Source organism: Temnothorax curvispinosus, unplaced genomic scaffold (assembly GCF_003070985.1).
Source record: "Temnothorax curvispinosus isolate PA1 unplaced genomic scaffold, ASM307098v1 QBEX01006657.1, whole genome shotgun sequence".
NCBI lineage: Eukaryota > Metazoa > Arthropoda > Insecta > Hymenoptera > Formicidae > Temnothorax > Temnothorax curvispinosus.
Window position 1 is genome coordinate 1,755,916 of NW_020216437.1, and position 16,380 is coordinate 1,772,295.

Sequence of the window (16,380 nt, forward strand, 5' to 3'; positions counted from 1 at the left end):
GGTCACCCTCACAATTTCTTACGTCTCTCGTCAAACACGATTCTGCCGTGTAAAACATCGAGGAGCGATCTTATGTAAAGTCCCTTGGCAACGCGGCGCGCTTGCGAGACATCAACGCGATGTCTCGGAAGGATGCAGCCGGCGCCAAAGAATCCTTTGATGCTCAGCCGCGCGGACGCTTTTTCAGGTAGCCACAGACGCATTAGTCGCTCCTCTCGTTCTCCTCTCCCATCCCTCTCTCGGATGCTCTCGACGCTGAAAACGCAGGTATCTAAATGAGCTGCTCAGAATCGTTAATAGGCTGCGGGCTCGGGCGAACACGTGTCACCGTTGCCAATAAACATCGGTCTACATCCCCTACGCGAGATTAATCATCGATCAGCATCTCTTCTCGCAATTACATGTATTTTCCTTTGTGAGATAATTTCGTGCAAGTATACCGTCGTTAAATAATCGTGCATAATTATGAACATATATTGTTCTCCATTTTAATCGTTCCTCCATCCTTCTATACTTTTTTTTGCACTCGTTCTCCGTTAGGTTGAATAATCTACCGCTGTGCGGATTCCGTCAGTTTCGAAATTAATAGAGAGTAGCTTACTGCTTTTATAAAAATGCTGATGATAATAGCCCGCGGTTTCATTATCGCACATTGAAAAGATCAGAATATGCGCGCCCTTTGTTCGCTATAAAACGGAGTATAAAGCCATCAACCTGCCAGCAAACCGCGAGAGCCACGGCAGCGTCTTTTTTTCTAAAGTACACCCAACCTTGGCGCCAGTCGAGGAAGCCAAATCACGGCCTCATTATAAAGTAATTAAAACCCATTACTAATGCTATCCTTTATCGAGAGAAGCGAAAGGAGAGAAGCCGACACAATAAAGCGGCAGTCAGACCCTCGTCTTCTTCTCCGCGCCGCGCAGCCCGAAGCCAAAACCTTGAATTTGGCTGTATAATCCAATAGTAATTCAAAGTGCGACGGGACACGTCGAACCCTTGGACCCGTCAATATCCGTCCCATGATGACCTTCGAATAGGGTCGTTACGCGTTTTAATTGAATTTGATCGAGCGTAAATCGAACGCCACTGTCCGGCAACGTTTCGCGCGTTATTCTCGTTACGCGTCACGTTTAGAAGTTTCTTTAAAGCTTTTACATAATTACTCAAGCTATATTCGTCGCGTTTCTTTACCGAGTTGCGGAACATCGGCCTTGATCTGTGTCGGCACGGCAAGAAGCGTGTGCACTTAATGCATCTTATAATGCAAAAAGTTGTAAAAAGCAAGAGATTGATTGAAGATTGAGAAAAAACGTCGGGATTTGTTACAATAATCCACCGATTATTTTATACGACGCGGTAAGCCGGCATTTTTCGGCAACTCTTGTGGTCCTACCAAGGGGGAAATGACAAAAAACGGTCTCAACTAAATAAGGCCGTGACGCAGCCGCTGGCGCCAAGTCTGCTCTAACTCATTACCCGATTCTTCTCGGTGAACCTGCATCACGCTGCGAGGCTCAGTTTCAAAATTCGGCCAACGATATCCGAAAAATTTCTCGGTAGAATGACAAATGTATTTCACCATCGGGAATATTAATCACATTCACGTTAAGTACGCGAGATCCTATAGATCTCCATGCGTCTGTTACGTCACGTAATTAGAAAAAATGATTTCTCAGTCGTATTGAAGCTTTCCTTTTTTGTTAAAAACGACATCTATCATTATTTCCTTCTTTTCAGCAACTTTTCCCGAGGGTTTGCACATTGCCGCGATCTTATCGCAGTGCCAAGCGTCACTTTTCGCATTCCGACAAAGGCCGGCTCCGTAAAGGCAGCACCGATGATGGTGGAAAGATACAAATTGGGGTCGGGAGAGTAAAGGTCCGATCAACCGGTCGAAGATCTTATCCGCTTAATGGGCAGAAGCCACTATGGTCTGACTTAAAAGTCACTTGGTACAATACCAACAGGTACTACTTTTCACGCAATTAACCAGGTATAACTAATTTGAATGTGTTTCTGTGACGTTGTTATTTATTTCGATACACTGAAAGCTCATTTGCATTGCTTAAGTCTCATGCAACGCGGAATACGTGAAATGATTAAACTTTTTCAGATACCTTTGAAGACCCGAAAATCGCGTTGTCAAGAGAAATATGTATGACATAACCGTGCAAAAAAGGAAAAGGAATTATAACAGATACATCATATTACTTAACTGTTCGATTCAAAAGAAGGCAATTCGTCTCGGCCTCTTGAGCTCTCTTTAATTGATGAGATGTACTAAACTATTGACGGATACAATAGCCCCTCGAATCGAACGGTGACTGGTCGAAGCGGTAACCGACGGATTCTTTGACGGTTGAATCGAAGCACGAAATAATTTAATTAGCCACCTCTTTGGCAGCCGCGCGCCAAGTTCCTTTGAAAGTGTCATCGAGATGAAAAGAGAATTTTTGCTCGTTTTGAATCGTGAATGTCCCACTTTCGATTTTTGTTCAAGTTCGTAATAGAGCGCCGTTACTCTCGTTTTTCAGGCTAAGTAACAAGGATTATAATTCAAAAATTAATTTTGATTTCAAGTTTTTGATTCAAAAATTTATCTTATGAAGATTTCTCGAAACAAATCTTAATGTGTGTGCTCGCGTCGACAGATTATAAAATAAATATCATGGACATTGTCCTACCGAATCTAATCGCATGTGCCCCTTGAGGCAAAACCTTTCAATTCTTTATATAGATTTACTCACGCCCCCAGATCCTTGTTTACGCGGCTCTGTAACCGCACCTTGCTAAACTCAGATAAAAGCTCGATAACATTATTATTACCATTACGCCATACCCGAGGCGCCTCCTAAGTGCTTTTCGCTCTAAAACATCGAAAGTGCTTTTTAAGATGTGATCGCGCCTGAGTCGAGAAGAAACCTATCGTTTATCTGGATCCAAGTATAATCACAACGGTAACGCTGATACGTGTAAGTGTAAGTCGATGGACGTTCAGTAAACAGTAATTGAAAATTGAGCATTTTCGCAATATTGTGTCGCTTTAATGTCATTCGCGTACTACGATTCTCCGATTTGTATCATCCCTTACATCGCTCTACCTCGACTTAACTTGTAACGATATCGGAAAGATATACACGTATCTACCTATATAGGAGGCGTTTTAGATTATTATCTTTTTGGCTTTAGTGTCGTTAAAGGGATGTCATGTTGACCGGGCCGCCGTTACATCAGGAAAGCCCAAATTACACGGTCACAATGTCACCATGCGCCGCCTCGTAAATTTGTCAATGGACGAGATACTCATTGTCGGCGGAGGCGTCCTTTTTGACGAGGTGTTAAGAAAATACCTTGCCGAATGCCGTTTAAGTTTCGCGTGATTTACGATGTTGGTATTTATGATCGTGAGGAAAGAGAGATAGAGAGAGAAGGGGCGAAGGAGAGGGAGATCCTACGGATCGATATCGTGCGGCGCGATGCGGCACGACGAGACCGTCTTCGGGATCTTTCCTGCCCCCGTTCCGTCTTCCAGCGTCGCGGCACTTCGCTTTTAACTTCGTCCCGATCTTTTATACCGTGGTGGAACTCGGCCGCGCGCAACTGGACCCCTCGTAAATCGTGAGCGGACCGGCGCGCATTGTATCCGGTGATTTACCGGTGCAAGTCCATTAGTCGTAAAGCAATGCTCCTCCGCCATTGCTAGATGGCGGATGATAAGACAAACTGCGTTTTCAGCGTATAATACTCCCCGCCTCGTTCCCTCCCGAACCCCCCGGACAGGGTTGCGTACCATGCGATTGCTGTTTCGCAGCAACGGTCCCAGCTTCCTTTTCATCGACACCCAGAACCTCTCTCGCTTCCACCCCTTCCGACTGTCTTCTCTCTCTTTTCTTCCCGCTCTCCCTGCGAATCTCTCTTACGCTCATAATTTACGAGTAGTCTCGTCATTATGAGTCGAATATCGCGAACCCTTGTTACCGGCGAGGAAACGATCAAATATAATTCCTGATGAAAAGCATTCCTATTACTTTCGAAACAAGCAGAAAAATACTATTAAACCGAAAGAAGTATTAAATTTTTCATTGCTAATAAATTGAGATTCTTGATTAATTGCTATACTCAATTAATATATTTGTAATATTAACAATTAGAAAAATAATACCAAATAAATTATCGGAGATTAACTATTTCACCATATAATTGCGTTGGTAACACAAACGAGAATATAAATCCAGTCAAGAAAATTTTGCGCACTGAATAGAAACATATTGAATAGAATAGTGTACGACGCGAAAAATCGCGAAGATAAATTATTATTAAAAGATAACGCCTCTTAATCAAACCGTCGTCTGTATAATCTGCGAAGTAAGAGATTTCCGAGGGGAGGATGTGTCAGAGGGATTCGTTTGAGGAACGATACGTGTTCATTGCAAGTTCGCAACGAGTGGTTACAAAAATGTATAATTTTCATTAATAAAGATAACGGAGGGAAAAACGCGGTGGTAACGACGAGGATGGCGAAGGTGAAGCTACTGCCTTAGGATACGACGCGATACCGGTAATCCTTAATCCCGCTAACGAAGGCGATTATCTGCATTCTTATATGAGATTCTTATACGCAAAAGAAACGATAATTGAACTCTTACCTCCCTATACTCCCTAGCCGCACGACGCATAGCGTTGAAAATTTACAACAGTTTGCTTGCAATCGCGACATTGCTACCTGTAATTATCTCGGCGAAAGAGAGACAGACTTACCGCTAATTTTAATGATTATACCTCATGATAAAGCTTTCGTCAGTCGCGAGATTTACGCACATTTTACCTGACGTGGTAAGAAAACGATTCTTCTCCGCACCATAAGTACGCGAGAGATGATTGTATCGCGATTTCCACGAACAAAGGTATACGAATGTGTACGGGAAACTTGTTATTTATATCTGTTCTGTATATCCAAATTTAAATAAGTTTTAATTTACTTCGTTAATTTTTAAATTCGGCATACAACAAACAAGCGCATCATGACAAATCACATTTAATACACTCGTAAATACTCGTGAAAAGAAGATCTTAATATGTGAACAAAACAAAAGTGAAAGTATAACAGCTAAACAATTTCGAATAGCTAAAAAATCTAAAAAGATGACTTTCTTATCGAAATTTGTGTCAAATTTAATTTGAAAAAATTTTTCTTCCACGGATGCGGCATTAGAAAAGAAGAATTGATAAATGTGCAGGAACATCTCGGATATGCCATCATATGAATACAGGTTTGCAATTCGCTGTACGACAACAACGAGCTGCGATCGACGCATACATTACGTATTCTTCCTCTCTCGTCGTGTACGGATTAATTATGTAATTATGATCGAGCTCAAGGAAGCTATGAATTGCAGATTTGCAGTTCGAACAATTCAAACGAAAAATGCTGGCGAAGGTTACCTCACATGAACACTCGGTAAAGAAAATTGCAATGAAATTCTTCATTATTTCAAATGCAGATGCGATAGTATCAAGGCTCATGCGTGCGACATGAAAAAAATATATTATTCTTGAAACTACATATTTTAAAAATATATTCTTAATTGCATTAATTTCTGGGCGTTCTTGAAACGTGCAATCATTTCTATACATGGATCTATATATGGATAATCATATAAATAAAAAATAGGTTACATGTTACATTAGTTGTTTGTGGGGAATAAGAAATAAATGTATTAAAAACATATTAAACAGTTCTTTTAAAAACATTGCATAACAGAAGAGTGATCGATCGACGGATACAAGTAGAGTCGAAGTTTCACTGCATCATGCATGGCACATGATGCATCGAGGGTAACAATGACGAACGGGATCTGATATTCCCAAGTCACCATTATGGCCGCTAAAGGCGGCTAAACGAAACGATGAAGGAACACATTCGCAACGCGGCGGTACGCTTCAAAGCCGCTGCTCCACCGGATTCTAGATCGCAGATCGCCACGACCACGACAAGAAGCGAGTGATCTTTTCAAAGTAACGATTTCTATTGAGGAACTATACGCGGTTCGACCATCGTCCTTTCCCGAATACTCGACACTTCCGCGTTCGACGCCTCCGTCCTTTCGTTATTGTAGCGCATTTCCTCGGTCTTTTATTGAAATCGGGCTGTAACACGAGATTCACGATTCCGTCGATCGTCAGTCGATCCGCTCAATGGCAGAAACGACACAACAGAGTATCCGACTAGATTATCCCGAAAGCGAATAAGCTTGACTATGGAAATTTTCACGCTAACGCTACGGACACATTTTTAATCGACGAAATACCTAAGATCCGGGCGTTCCGGAGATGAAAATGTTCTGCGTTAATTCTTAACAGATTCTTTAGAAATTTCACGCAATCTCTATTTGACAAGGAAGTCGCACCCCAAATCGTTGCGTCGAAATCATCGGAATTTACACGGTAACGAATTTCTATCATTATATATAGGGCATTTTCGGGCGTAGCATCTGCCGAGCGCCGCAAAGCTCTACAATCATACCTGTTTTGAAAACAACGACGTGCCCATTTTGTGATCCGATCAGATAGCATTGTACGGTCCCGGATGATTGTAGTCATTACCGTGCCCGCCTGCGTATTAGAATTTGTGTGCTGGTAGGAGGCAAAATTATTACCGCTTCAGATCCGGTCGCTTTCGGGCACGACGTATATGCGCGTGGGCAACTTGCCTATCAGAAGAAAAATAAAAACGCGTAACGATCGAAAATGAAAAGGTTGTTAGAAACGCCGGCGATCGATATTTAAAAGATCATCGATATCATGGTGTTACTTTTTTTTTTATTTCTGACGCAAGACTGATATAACTTTCCATAATATTTTCCATAATAATTTTATGGAATAACTTTCCATAACATTTATTAAAATAAATCGCATGTTTATTTAGAATTGCGTTTATCAAAGAACGAATAGCCACTTTCTGAGCCGAGACAAAATACCAAGGAAGGACCCGGAAGTCGGCGGAAAGCGAAACGCGCTTTCTCTTACTTCACCGTCTTCCTGTCACTCGAGACTTTTGCTCTCGCGTCCTAAAGAACTCCTCCCTTCCCGACACGTTAATAGGCGATCCTATATCTAAAGGGATGGTGCTGGAGTCTCGTCACATTTTCTCGTATAAGAGAAAGATGAAGATCTTGTACGGTAAGTGCGGTAAGCGCGTAAGTTAGACTACACAGCGGCCGGGTGTGTCTCATTTTCTATTGTATTTCGCGCGCGTAAACACACGTACGACACGCGTATTCGCGACGGAGCATGCGTATTCGACGAGCGGTGCATAGGGCGCGTGCACAGTGCACAGAGAGGCAGCTGCGACACCCTCACGCCCACACGACACACCCCCCAGAAAATTCATGTCGACTGGCACGCGTTGTCGAATTCTTCCTATAATACCCCTGTAACTATGTTCTGTGTGAGATTCGTTCCCTCTTATATGTTCGGAATACAATAAGGACGTATCAATCTCTGATCGATCTTGTGCAGACGAAAAATCTGAAAACGTCGCGAATGTAGGGCGGCTATATCTTTGTGAGCTTTTAGAAAATTGTTGAGTTGCGAGTGATATCAAGTTTCCTTTCAGATTTTAATATAATTTCAATTGTTATATATTAATTCGGACTAAGAGAGCGGAATCTATCCAGCGTGAATCGTCGACGTCGGTGTAACTTGACGGAACGCCGAAATTTCGCGCCATATCGCTATTCGGCGAATATCCACGGGGCTTATCGCGACCGCAGGCCGTACACATGTATATAAAAGCCACTTAGATTATGCATGGGTGGGGATTCCCCAGAGTCCGCCTTTTCCAGCGAACAACCACCACCGCCGACGCTACTAGCAATACCGGCACACACCATCGTCGACACTGCCGCCTCCATCATCGCCGCGGTTGCCGCCGCAGCGGCCACCCCCGGGGGCAGTAATCTCGCATGGAGATCCGACTTAAACGATAGGCCCCGTTTCGAGCGCCGCCCTCGTACGCGAGACTCTTAATTTCCAAGGCAGAACGAGCGTGGCGCGGCTTCCACGAAAATACTTTGCGAGGGGGGTCTTCGTCGTCGTTTACGAGACCGGGCCACTCGATGCCGTGTTATTACAAGCGGCTCGAATATTTCCATATCGCGCGGCTAGACGTGGTTTAATGCCACCGTCGGTGGTACCGCTCGCCAACCCCCGGAGCTTCCCCTCGGCTCGAGGATGGGCGCGCCGGTTCGCCGGTGAATCCTCAGCCGGTGAGCCCTCCCTAGCCTAGGCAGCCCTCCTCCCTTCCGAATGGCGTTTCTGGAACAAGCCGTTGTCAGGTCTGCGCGAAAGAGCCAAGGTCCATTTTGCCGGTTGATATATCGCTCAATCTCGCATAAGCAAGCTCGTCGGAAGCGGAATCTCCCTATATCGTTGCCGTAATTCGGCGGATCTAGCTTCGCCTCGCGTGCGAACTGCGAACCGTTCGATCGATTCGAATTACGCAAGATGCGTATCTTGGCACGCCACCCGGTCGCTTCCTCGATCATCGTAGATCTCGGACGGAGAAGAGGCTCCGGGGAGGAGAGGAAGCAGACGGATGCTGAAGGGGACAAAAAGAGCTAGGCGAGCGTGCCGAGGAAAGAAGGAGAAAGGCAGACGCGCGGCCATGATGCGGCCGATATAGCCTCGAGGAATATAAAACGAGCAGAGATATCATCGCGCCGGTGAGTCGGAATAAAACTATAAACCGGAGGAAACAATTACCCTGACTGCCCGGCGGAAGATGCGGCTAATGATAAGTGGTTGGTTGCTCTCCCGGGCCTGCGAAGCATAGCTTTTGCCGCGCGTTGCCCCTTTGGTCCCGTCCCGTCTCCCTCTCGGCGCCATTTTCACCGCGCGGATAAGTAAGAGGGAAGCGCGCGCGGAACCCCCTCCCGGGATTTATATCGAGGGTGTTGCAATGTGACAAAATGGTGGGTTATGTCCGTGAACACGGATCATGTACATTAATGCCGCTCGATTACATTGCTATTCGTAATTTGGAGAACGTTGGCGTTTTCATCCACGCTACTTTGATCCGATCGGAGTTACCTTGAAACTTTTCCCGTAATTGCCGACGGAATCGGCCTTCGGTACTTGGTCGCGTCGCGGGATCGTGCGAAATTGCACGATCGCGATTATCGCGGCGCGTCCATCGATTTTTCTCGCTATTCACAACAACAATCTCCGGTACTTTCAAGATTACGGGGGCCAGTCCCGTCGACGTTCATCTCTGCCGCCGTAAACTAAATATTTCCTCTCAGTTGTAGCAAGCGACGCGACATACCTAAAGAGAGACGAGGTGCCGGTGAAGAAACTGCGGCGGTTAAACTTTAATCGATGTTGGCAAAACCGGCCTTATATCACGCGGTGACACGTACGTAGTCACCGCGAGCAAACATTCTTTTAATGGCACCGACGATCTTTCGTAACATTACAGCCGATTTATGCAAATTGTCGGGCGCAGCCATGTAAATTATAATCCCGCTGCGATGCCGCGCGCATAGCAACACTTCGCTCCAACCAACGCTGCGTTTCAACGAACTGCATGGGTGCACGATCGACTCTCCTGCTTCGTATTCCTTTTTTTTTCTCCCTCTTGCACGGCACGCCGATTTTAATCGTGTCTTCGACGTTCGGCTGTCGGGACGAGACGACGGCGATGGGGTGAAATCGTTCGAATCCGGTGGACGTGAATCACGCGGACGGAGAGCCCATTTGCGTATTTCAATTTCCTTTCCCGATCGTATATATAAACGCGCTTCGTGTTTCGCGTCCGAGGGGAGCCTTGCGCGCGCGGTCGCGGTCGTTTTCTTTCGCGTGGCGAAGATCACAGTGTTCACAGAAGGCATCTAATTGCCAACCTCTCGCATCTCGCGCTCCCCCATAAACTTAACGACCGCCTTAACGGTTGGCCCTCCCGGTATGCTAAAGAGCGTTTCTTCGGCTATTTCGCGAAGTACCCTGTTAAAGACTTCGATGGGCCCGTTGCGGTCTTCCATGCCTCGCAAGAAAGACTCGCGTCGTACCGGACGTTCGGAGTAAAGGAACGGTCTCTCGTTCCACTATAATGTTCATATAAATGAAATAATCGCGCGCGTAATAAATTCTGCGCTATACAATCCGACCGCGACCGGAGAAAGCGGTTGAATGAAATGGGGGAGGTTCTGAAAAATCCGAATCACGCGCAAATTTACGACTATTACGGATGGATACAGAGTACGACGATCGTTTCACAGAAATCTTCGCGGTATCGCCTCGGCGGGCTCGAGGAATTTGATTTCCTCGTCGGTTTGCATGATTCTGATTGAAGTGATTGAGAAACGCGGGAAGGGGTGCGCGAGGGAGGGAGGAAGAGTGCCGCCGACTGAGGGCCGATGATTGGTGGGACATTAGTGTAATGAGAGTCTTGAGTTAAGGGGTAAAACGTGGTAGCGGCTACCGCGCGCCGTGTATCCGCCATGATTAGAGCCTCGGTGGCGTTTTCGCCGATATCGTGAGTTCGTGAAATCGCTCCTGCAATTTTAATCCAGTCTCGGATAGTCTTCCTTCGAGTCGGTGGAAGAGGGAGAAAAAGGAACAGGAAGAATACCGGCGCTGGAAGAGAATCTCCGCGGGGCTCGCGGGAAGGAACGAGAACAAAGACGGAATGTAACAAACAACGGGAATCGATACGATGAGCATTCGATAGAACGAATATGCGCGCGCGGCCGACGTGCGCGATATACGTGCGATCGCGCGGCTCGATCTCGATTGGCAGCGCGTATTATAGTTTGCTATGAAGATGATTTATGAGCTCGCGGAATAATGGACGCGTTTGTGTTTTCTTTCTGTAAATGCGACAGATCTCGAATCGCGCGCGTGATTACTTTGAATATGTCGGGTCTTTATACCATACGATGATGACCAGATTTCGATGAACTGACTCGCTACAGCGATGCACGCTCGGTTGCCCATTTGCAGGCGTTCATTGTCGAGCGAGTTAATCGGCGCCAAACGTTATCTAAATTATCACTTCGTAGAACTGATGTCAGTTAGTTTGATATTAATTTACCCGATATTTTTGTACATACTATAATCTGCATAACCATTAATACCGAATTTTCCCGACCGCAACTAAAATGATTTAAACTGCAAATTATCACAAATTTATTCGGTCGTACGAATTTTTTTTATTTTATTTTAAACTTCGACATATATCAATATGCTTATAATAAGCATATGTGTATGCTGCAATATTCGTGATACACTATCAGTTCTATAAAAGTAACTGATATTATCTCATGAATATTGCATACACATGTGCAAGTAGAAGGTTATATAAATAAAAATTCATACGACCGAATAAATTTGTGATAATTCACAGAGTTTGAATCATTTTAGTGTTGTGGTCGGGAAAATTTGGCAATTAATAGCCATGCTAATCACGGTGTGTACAAAGTACAAAGTATCGACCGGTTGAATTAACAACAGGCCGACTAAAATCAGTTCTACGAAATGATGCCTGTATGTAAATAAAAAATGGATTCGATGAACGGAGACTCCCTTCGGCAAAATTACACTGAATGACAATGTCTTCGTCTGTTACCATAGCCCGTATAAAATTATAAGGGCTACCCGTGTACCGTCCACTTACTCCTTAATCGGAAGCTACCGGTTCGAGTTGTATTTCGAATGAAGGCGCGCGATGCACCGGTTTTTCGTCGGCGCGGCAGATCGAGATCGTCTCGTTCTCTCGTGGGCCATTACGTATTCAGTGGCCAGCGCCATTTTACCTCGACCATTTTTGCCGATCAAATCTTAATTGTTGGCTGGCGGCTGTCTAAGGAGGCGTGGCCACCCGGTTGGTTCACTTTCAGCCACGCGATGCACGAACGCATTGGTTTTCTTCCTCTTATTTCTCCTCTTCCTCTCCCGCTTCTTCTTGCTCCCCTTGCATGTTCTTTGCGCGGCCAAGGAGTGCGATGCACCGCGACATCCTCGGGTCCCCCTCGCATCTCGCAGCCGGCGCAACGGTGTCCGTACAACGCGTATGCTAATCGCATCGAGTTACCAGAACCGTAGGTAATTGGGTACAGTAAGTGGGCACCCCGACGAGACAGCTCTCTCTCTCTCTCTCACCCTCTCTCCGCCACATTCAAAATACGCGAGATCCTTGCACGAGAAACTACAAGCGTTCTCTCCGTGATTTACATCAAAAGTCCGCTCTCTTATTTTCTTACATATAAGTTAACCGTACGTCGGAAAGCTTTCGAGATCATTAACGAAGCTTACCACTCGGAAGATAACGACAGGCGCAAAAAATTAAATATATTACGTTTTATCATTTTCGGGAGATCTCAATGCGTAGGTGTCAAGAAAATTGTAGAGGGAAGACAATATCATAATGAATAATCAAGTAATAGAGATGTCCAACTGCGATTCATGATAAACGATGATGAACATCCGATAAAGTTGGTACATTGCCGCAATTAATCTTAATGACGTAAAGCGGCAATTATCGATTATCCTGCGACAATCTCCAGGCACTACTGGTACCGCCACATAATAAATCTACTCCTACATCGCGATGTAAATGCCAACTAACTGTTACACGGACAAAGTAGCCGCCGACACTGGCGGCGCGGCGAAAGGCGGAGTATTACGCCCATGGTCTAGCCCATCGGATTCCTGAATTGCAAAGTGCAACTACGCCATACGCCGCTTAATCAACGGTCGTCAATGTGTCCGCTGCAGTAGAACGGTTATAACTCTATCGAGGGAGACGAGCGTCGCCATGATGGGAAAGTTATAAACATTAAATCTTTATGCAGATCGCTATATGTGAGCAATTATTTTTTTACACACGCGCACGCTTTACAACGAGATAATTATTACGGAATGCAGCCATCGATTTCTGCGTTTTATTTTAAATGCATAAATGCCAGTCACGCGAGAACAGCCATCAATAAATAAAACCATTAACACACGACGCAAAACATACACATCGACGTTAACGAATGAAATAATGAAGCCGTCAAATTAATATACGATAGAACGTGTTTAGTTACACGTTATGTATCATTGATCGATCATCGATATAGCAATGATTTGTCATGATCAATTTTTGTTGATTAATATAAGTTGAAAGTTTCTTTCTCTTTTTGCTGCTCAACTAAATGTAACAGCATCTGCATAACGCGTAAGTCTTACTGTTGTATAAATTTACTGTTGCAACTATATTTACGCCGAGTCAATTAGTACAGATATTATCAGAATATGATATCGAAATGAAATTTCCCGAAAAAATCACGATTTATGAAACAAGATCACGCTGTCGGATTGTTTGCCTATGGCGAAAGGAGAGATTAGTCCTTTTTACAGGACGCAAAGGCGCATCCTGTAAAACACTGATTTCGACCTACGCGCGCGTCCGTCAGATACTATCCAATTAGCGGCAAATTAATATTACCCGCGGTGTAATCAGGATGGTACGCAGGCAGGGGCGCTGCGCACCGTTGCCAGCCTTCTCTCGGCATAATGACACGTATTACTCTGATTGGCAACAATTGGTAACAATTGACGGGCGGAACCGAGCCACGAAGGTTCCGCTACTTTGCCCGCGTTGTTTACGACCAGAACTTCAAAACGTTACACCTTAATTGTCTGGCTACATGCTCGAAGAATTATCAAGGCTTCCTTACATCCCTACGTCATTACTTATTAGACATACAGTCGGCTCTAGCACGAAGCTGCAATATATAGTCAGCTGTAAGCTCGTTTTTAAAACACCGTTTGACCGGACGGAGCTTTCTCACGTGGAAATAAATACAGATGCAAAGGATCGTGACATCCGCTCGTTAATATTTCTATTAAACTATCGCGAGATTATATAACGTCAATCGCGTATAAAGACAAGAATATTATATTACGTAATCTTGTATCAGATAAAAATAAAGAACAGATGTAATCAATATAAATATAAATGGATAGATTATAAAAGACTATGACAAAAGTCATTTGTTAGATAGATATGATAAATGATGCGTAAAACCTACGCTAAATATCGAGATGATATACCACCACATTTGTTAGCATAGCTGATAATTAATGAGAAATGAAATTGTGTCGTGAGGACGTAATGGAATTGGCAAAGCAGTGTTAATCGTTTTTTTTTCCCCCATGAAAAAGCATACCAGAAAATTGAATAAACTGACATAAAACTGCCAAAGACTCTATGACTGTCGGGACGCGAGTTAGAGAAAGAGAAGTGGAAATTACTGGTGTATTACGATGTTGTAATAACTTCCCGACGACTCGGATGTACGCTGAGCTCGACGCTGAGGAAGGACCATCGGTTGCATTACGCGCCCGTAAAATGCGATACTGCTTCTACGTTGCATCCGCTCTTTCGCGATTTTTTAACGGATAAATGAGAGATCGTAGGACGGCGAGTTTATCTCTCTCGGTTCCCGTCGGTAACGATCGGTAGAGCGCGTTTTCTCCCGTCTTTTGCATATCCGTATTTGGAACGCGACGTCGGCCGGAAAAAAATAACCCTATTTATAAAGAATATTATAACATTCTACGCTTTGTGCAAGTATCGCGATAGGGACAGGAAAGATTTCTGCATATTGCGATGCGTGTCTTAATAAAAAAAAAGCTATATTAATTAAAAAACTGTATTAAATAGTAGTTCGGCGCATCAACGAACATTTTCGTTGGCGTTGTCGAGTTATACGATGATAAATCTTCTTCTGAACACTATCTTCCGCACATTCATTTAGACTGTTTACGAGCAGTGTATAATGGAATTGTGTTGTTTGCTATCTCCATATCTGTTACAACAGTTGTACGTAACAGGAAGTATCTCATGTTCCCTTTTATTGTTAGCTACAACAGTCATATCATAAAATCCATCAAGATAACGAATGAATTTATAATTTTATAATTCTTTTCTTTTTTCCGATAACTATAGCTACAAAACTAGATGCAATGCAAACTGTGTCGCACATGCTGCCTTGATAATATCGGATGACTAGCGCTTTTGCATCAATCTATATCTTTATCGCTCATTAGGTGTAAAATAAGGAGAGAATAAGCAAATAGCGATAATAGCACGCTCCCCGAATGCACTTTAACGCATGCGACGCTTTGAGCATTGCTTGTAAGTTCATGTTCAAATATGCATCGTTGCATTCATAAGTGCTATTTCAAGAAGGTTCAGCCTCAACAGTCGAAGTGAGTCTTATACGATTGTACTAATTCACCGAATGTAAGTTGGACCATTTAACAAGTATGTGTACTCCATCTTAAATTTTGATAAAAATACACTCATTTGGTATTACTTTGTATAAAAATTAAAAATAAAAATTTTTGTCGATATACCATATTTTATAAATTTTATAATATAAAAATAAATATGAGTATGATAATCTTTGTTTCTCATACCTATGTTATCTTTTATCTAATATATATCGTAAAGAATAATTCATATTTATTTCTATTTTTTCTACCTGTCAACATCAATGGTGTACAAGATGCCGATACTGCAAGATTATCGAAGTTTATCAAAATGTTTTTTTCTAAATTCATGCTTTTTTAAAATATCATATACCAGAATTGCGAATCGCTTTGTTTTGCGCGCGTACACGTCTATGTGTAGACTACTTTCAAATTTTAAAGGTTTTCAAAATATACATTTGTTTTCTACAGTAGATATTTACGCTGATAAATTGTATCAAACATGTAGTAAAGCAGACTTTTGCACATCCACATTATATTTTATCCACGTAAATTTTAATCATGATGGATCATACATTAATTTATAATTACGTATTTATCATTTCTATCATATCATGGATTAAATTGTCTCGATTACAGTAAATTATAAAAATAATAAATTTCAGATATATATCATTGTGTATTTTTATTGCTTGTCGGAGAATCATTAATCGAGTTTGTCATTTAAACTGTGAATACAGTTTAAATTGCGTTTAAATAGAAACATGATAACTTTAAACGTTGTCAAATATTTCAACGGACCATGGAGGAGCATTCTCGGAAATAGGTGTGATATAGCTATTTATACTTTATATATAGAATAATTATATCTAATCGTGTTATTCCACCTCAATCTAATTAAAGTTTTCTACCTTTAAATCAGAAAGTAGTAAAACCTTATCTTTATATAATACATTATATAAAAATATTTGTTCAACTGAATGAAGATAGATTATTTATTGTAGATTATCAGGAAATATCGTATGTGTCAATAAAACCAGACCAATGTCGACGATAGATTCTAAGGCAGTTGAATATCATTCTGGTATGAAAAACATTTGGTGGGACGAGAATGGCCCA

General features: G+C 43.0%; 1 protein-coding gene and 1 long non-coding RNA gene across 2 annotated transcripts in view; one reads left to right on the forward strand and one right to left on the reverse strand.

The window, feature by feature from the left end:
- Positions 1-16,380, reverse strand: part of LOC112456196 — a 174,776-nt gene that overhangs the window by 152,260 nt on the left and 6,136 nt on the right. The gene's annotated exons all lie outside the window — the stretch shown is intronic.
- Positions 15,149-16,374, forward strand: LOC112456202. Its single transcript, XR_003040926.1, has 3 exons — positions 15,149-15,292; positions 15,927-16,087; positions 16,266-16,374. It is a non-coding gene; the product is annotated as an uncharacterized LOC112456202 (long non-coding RNA).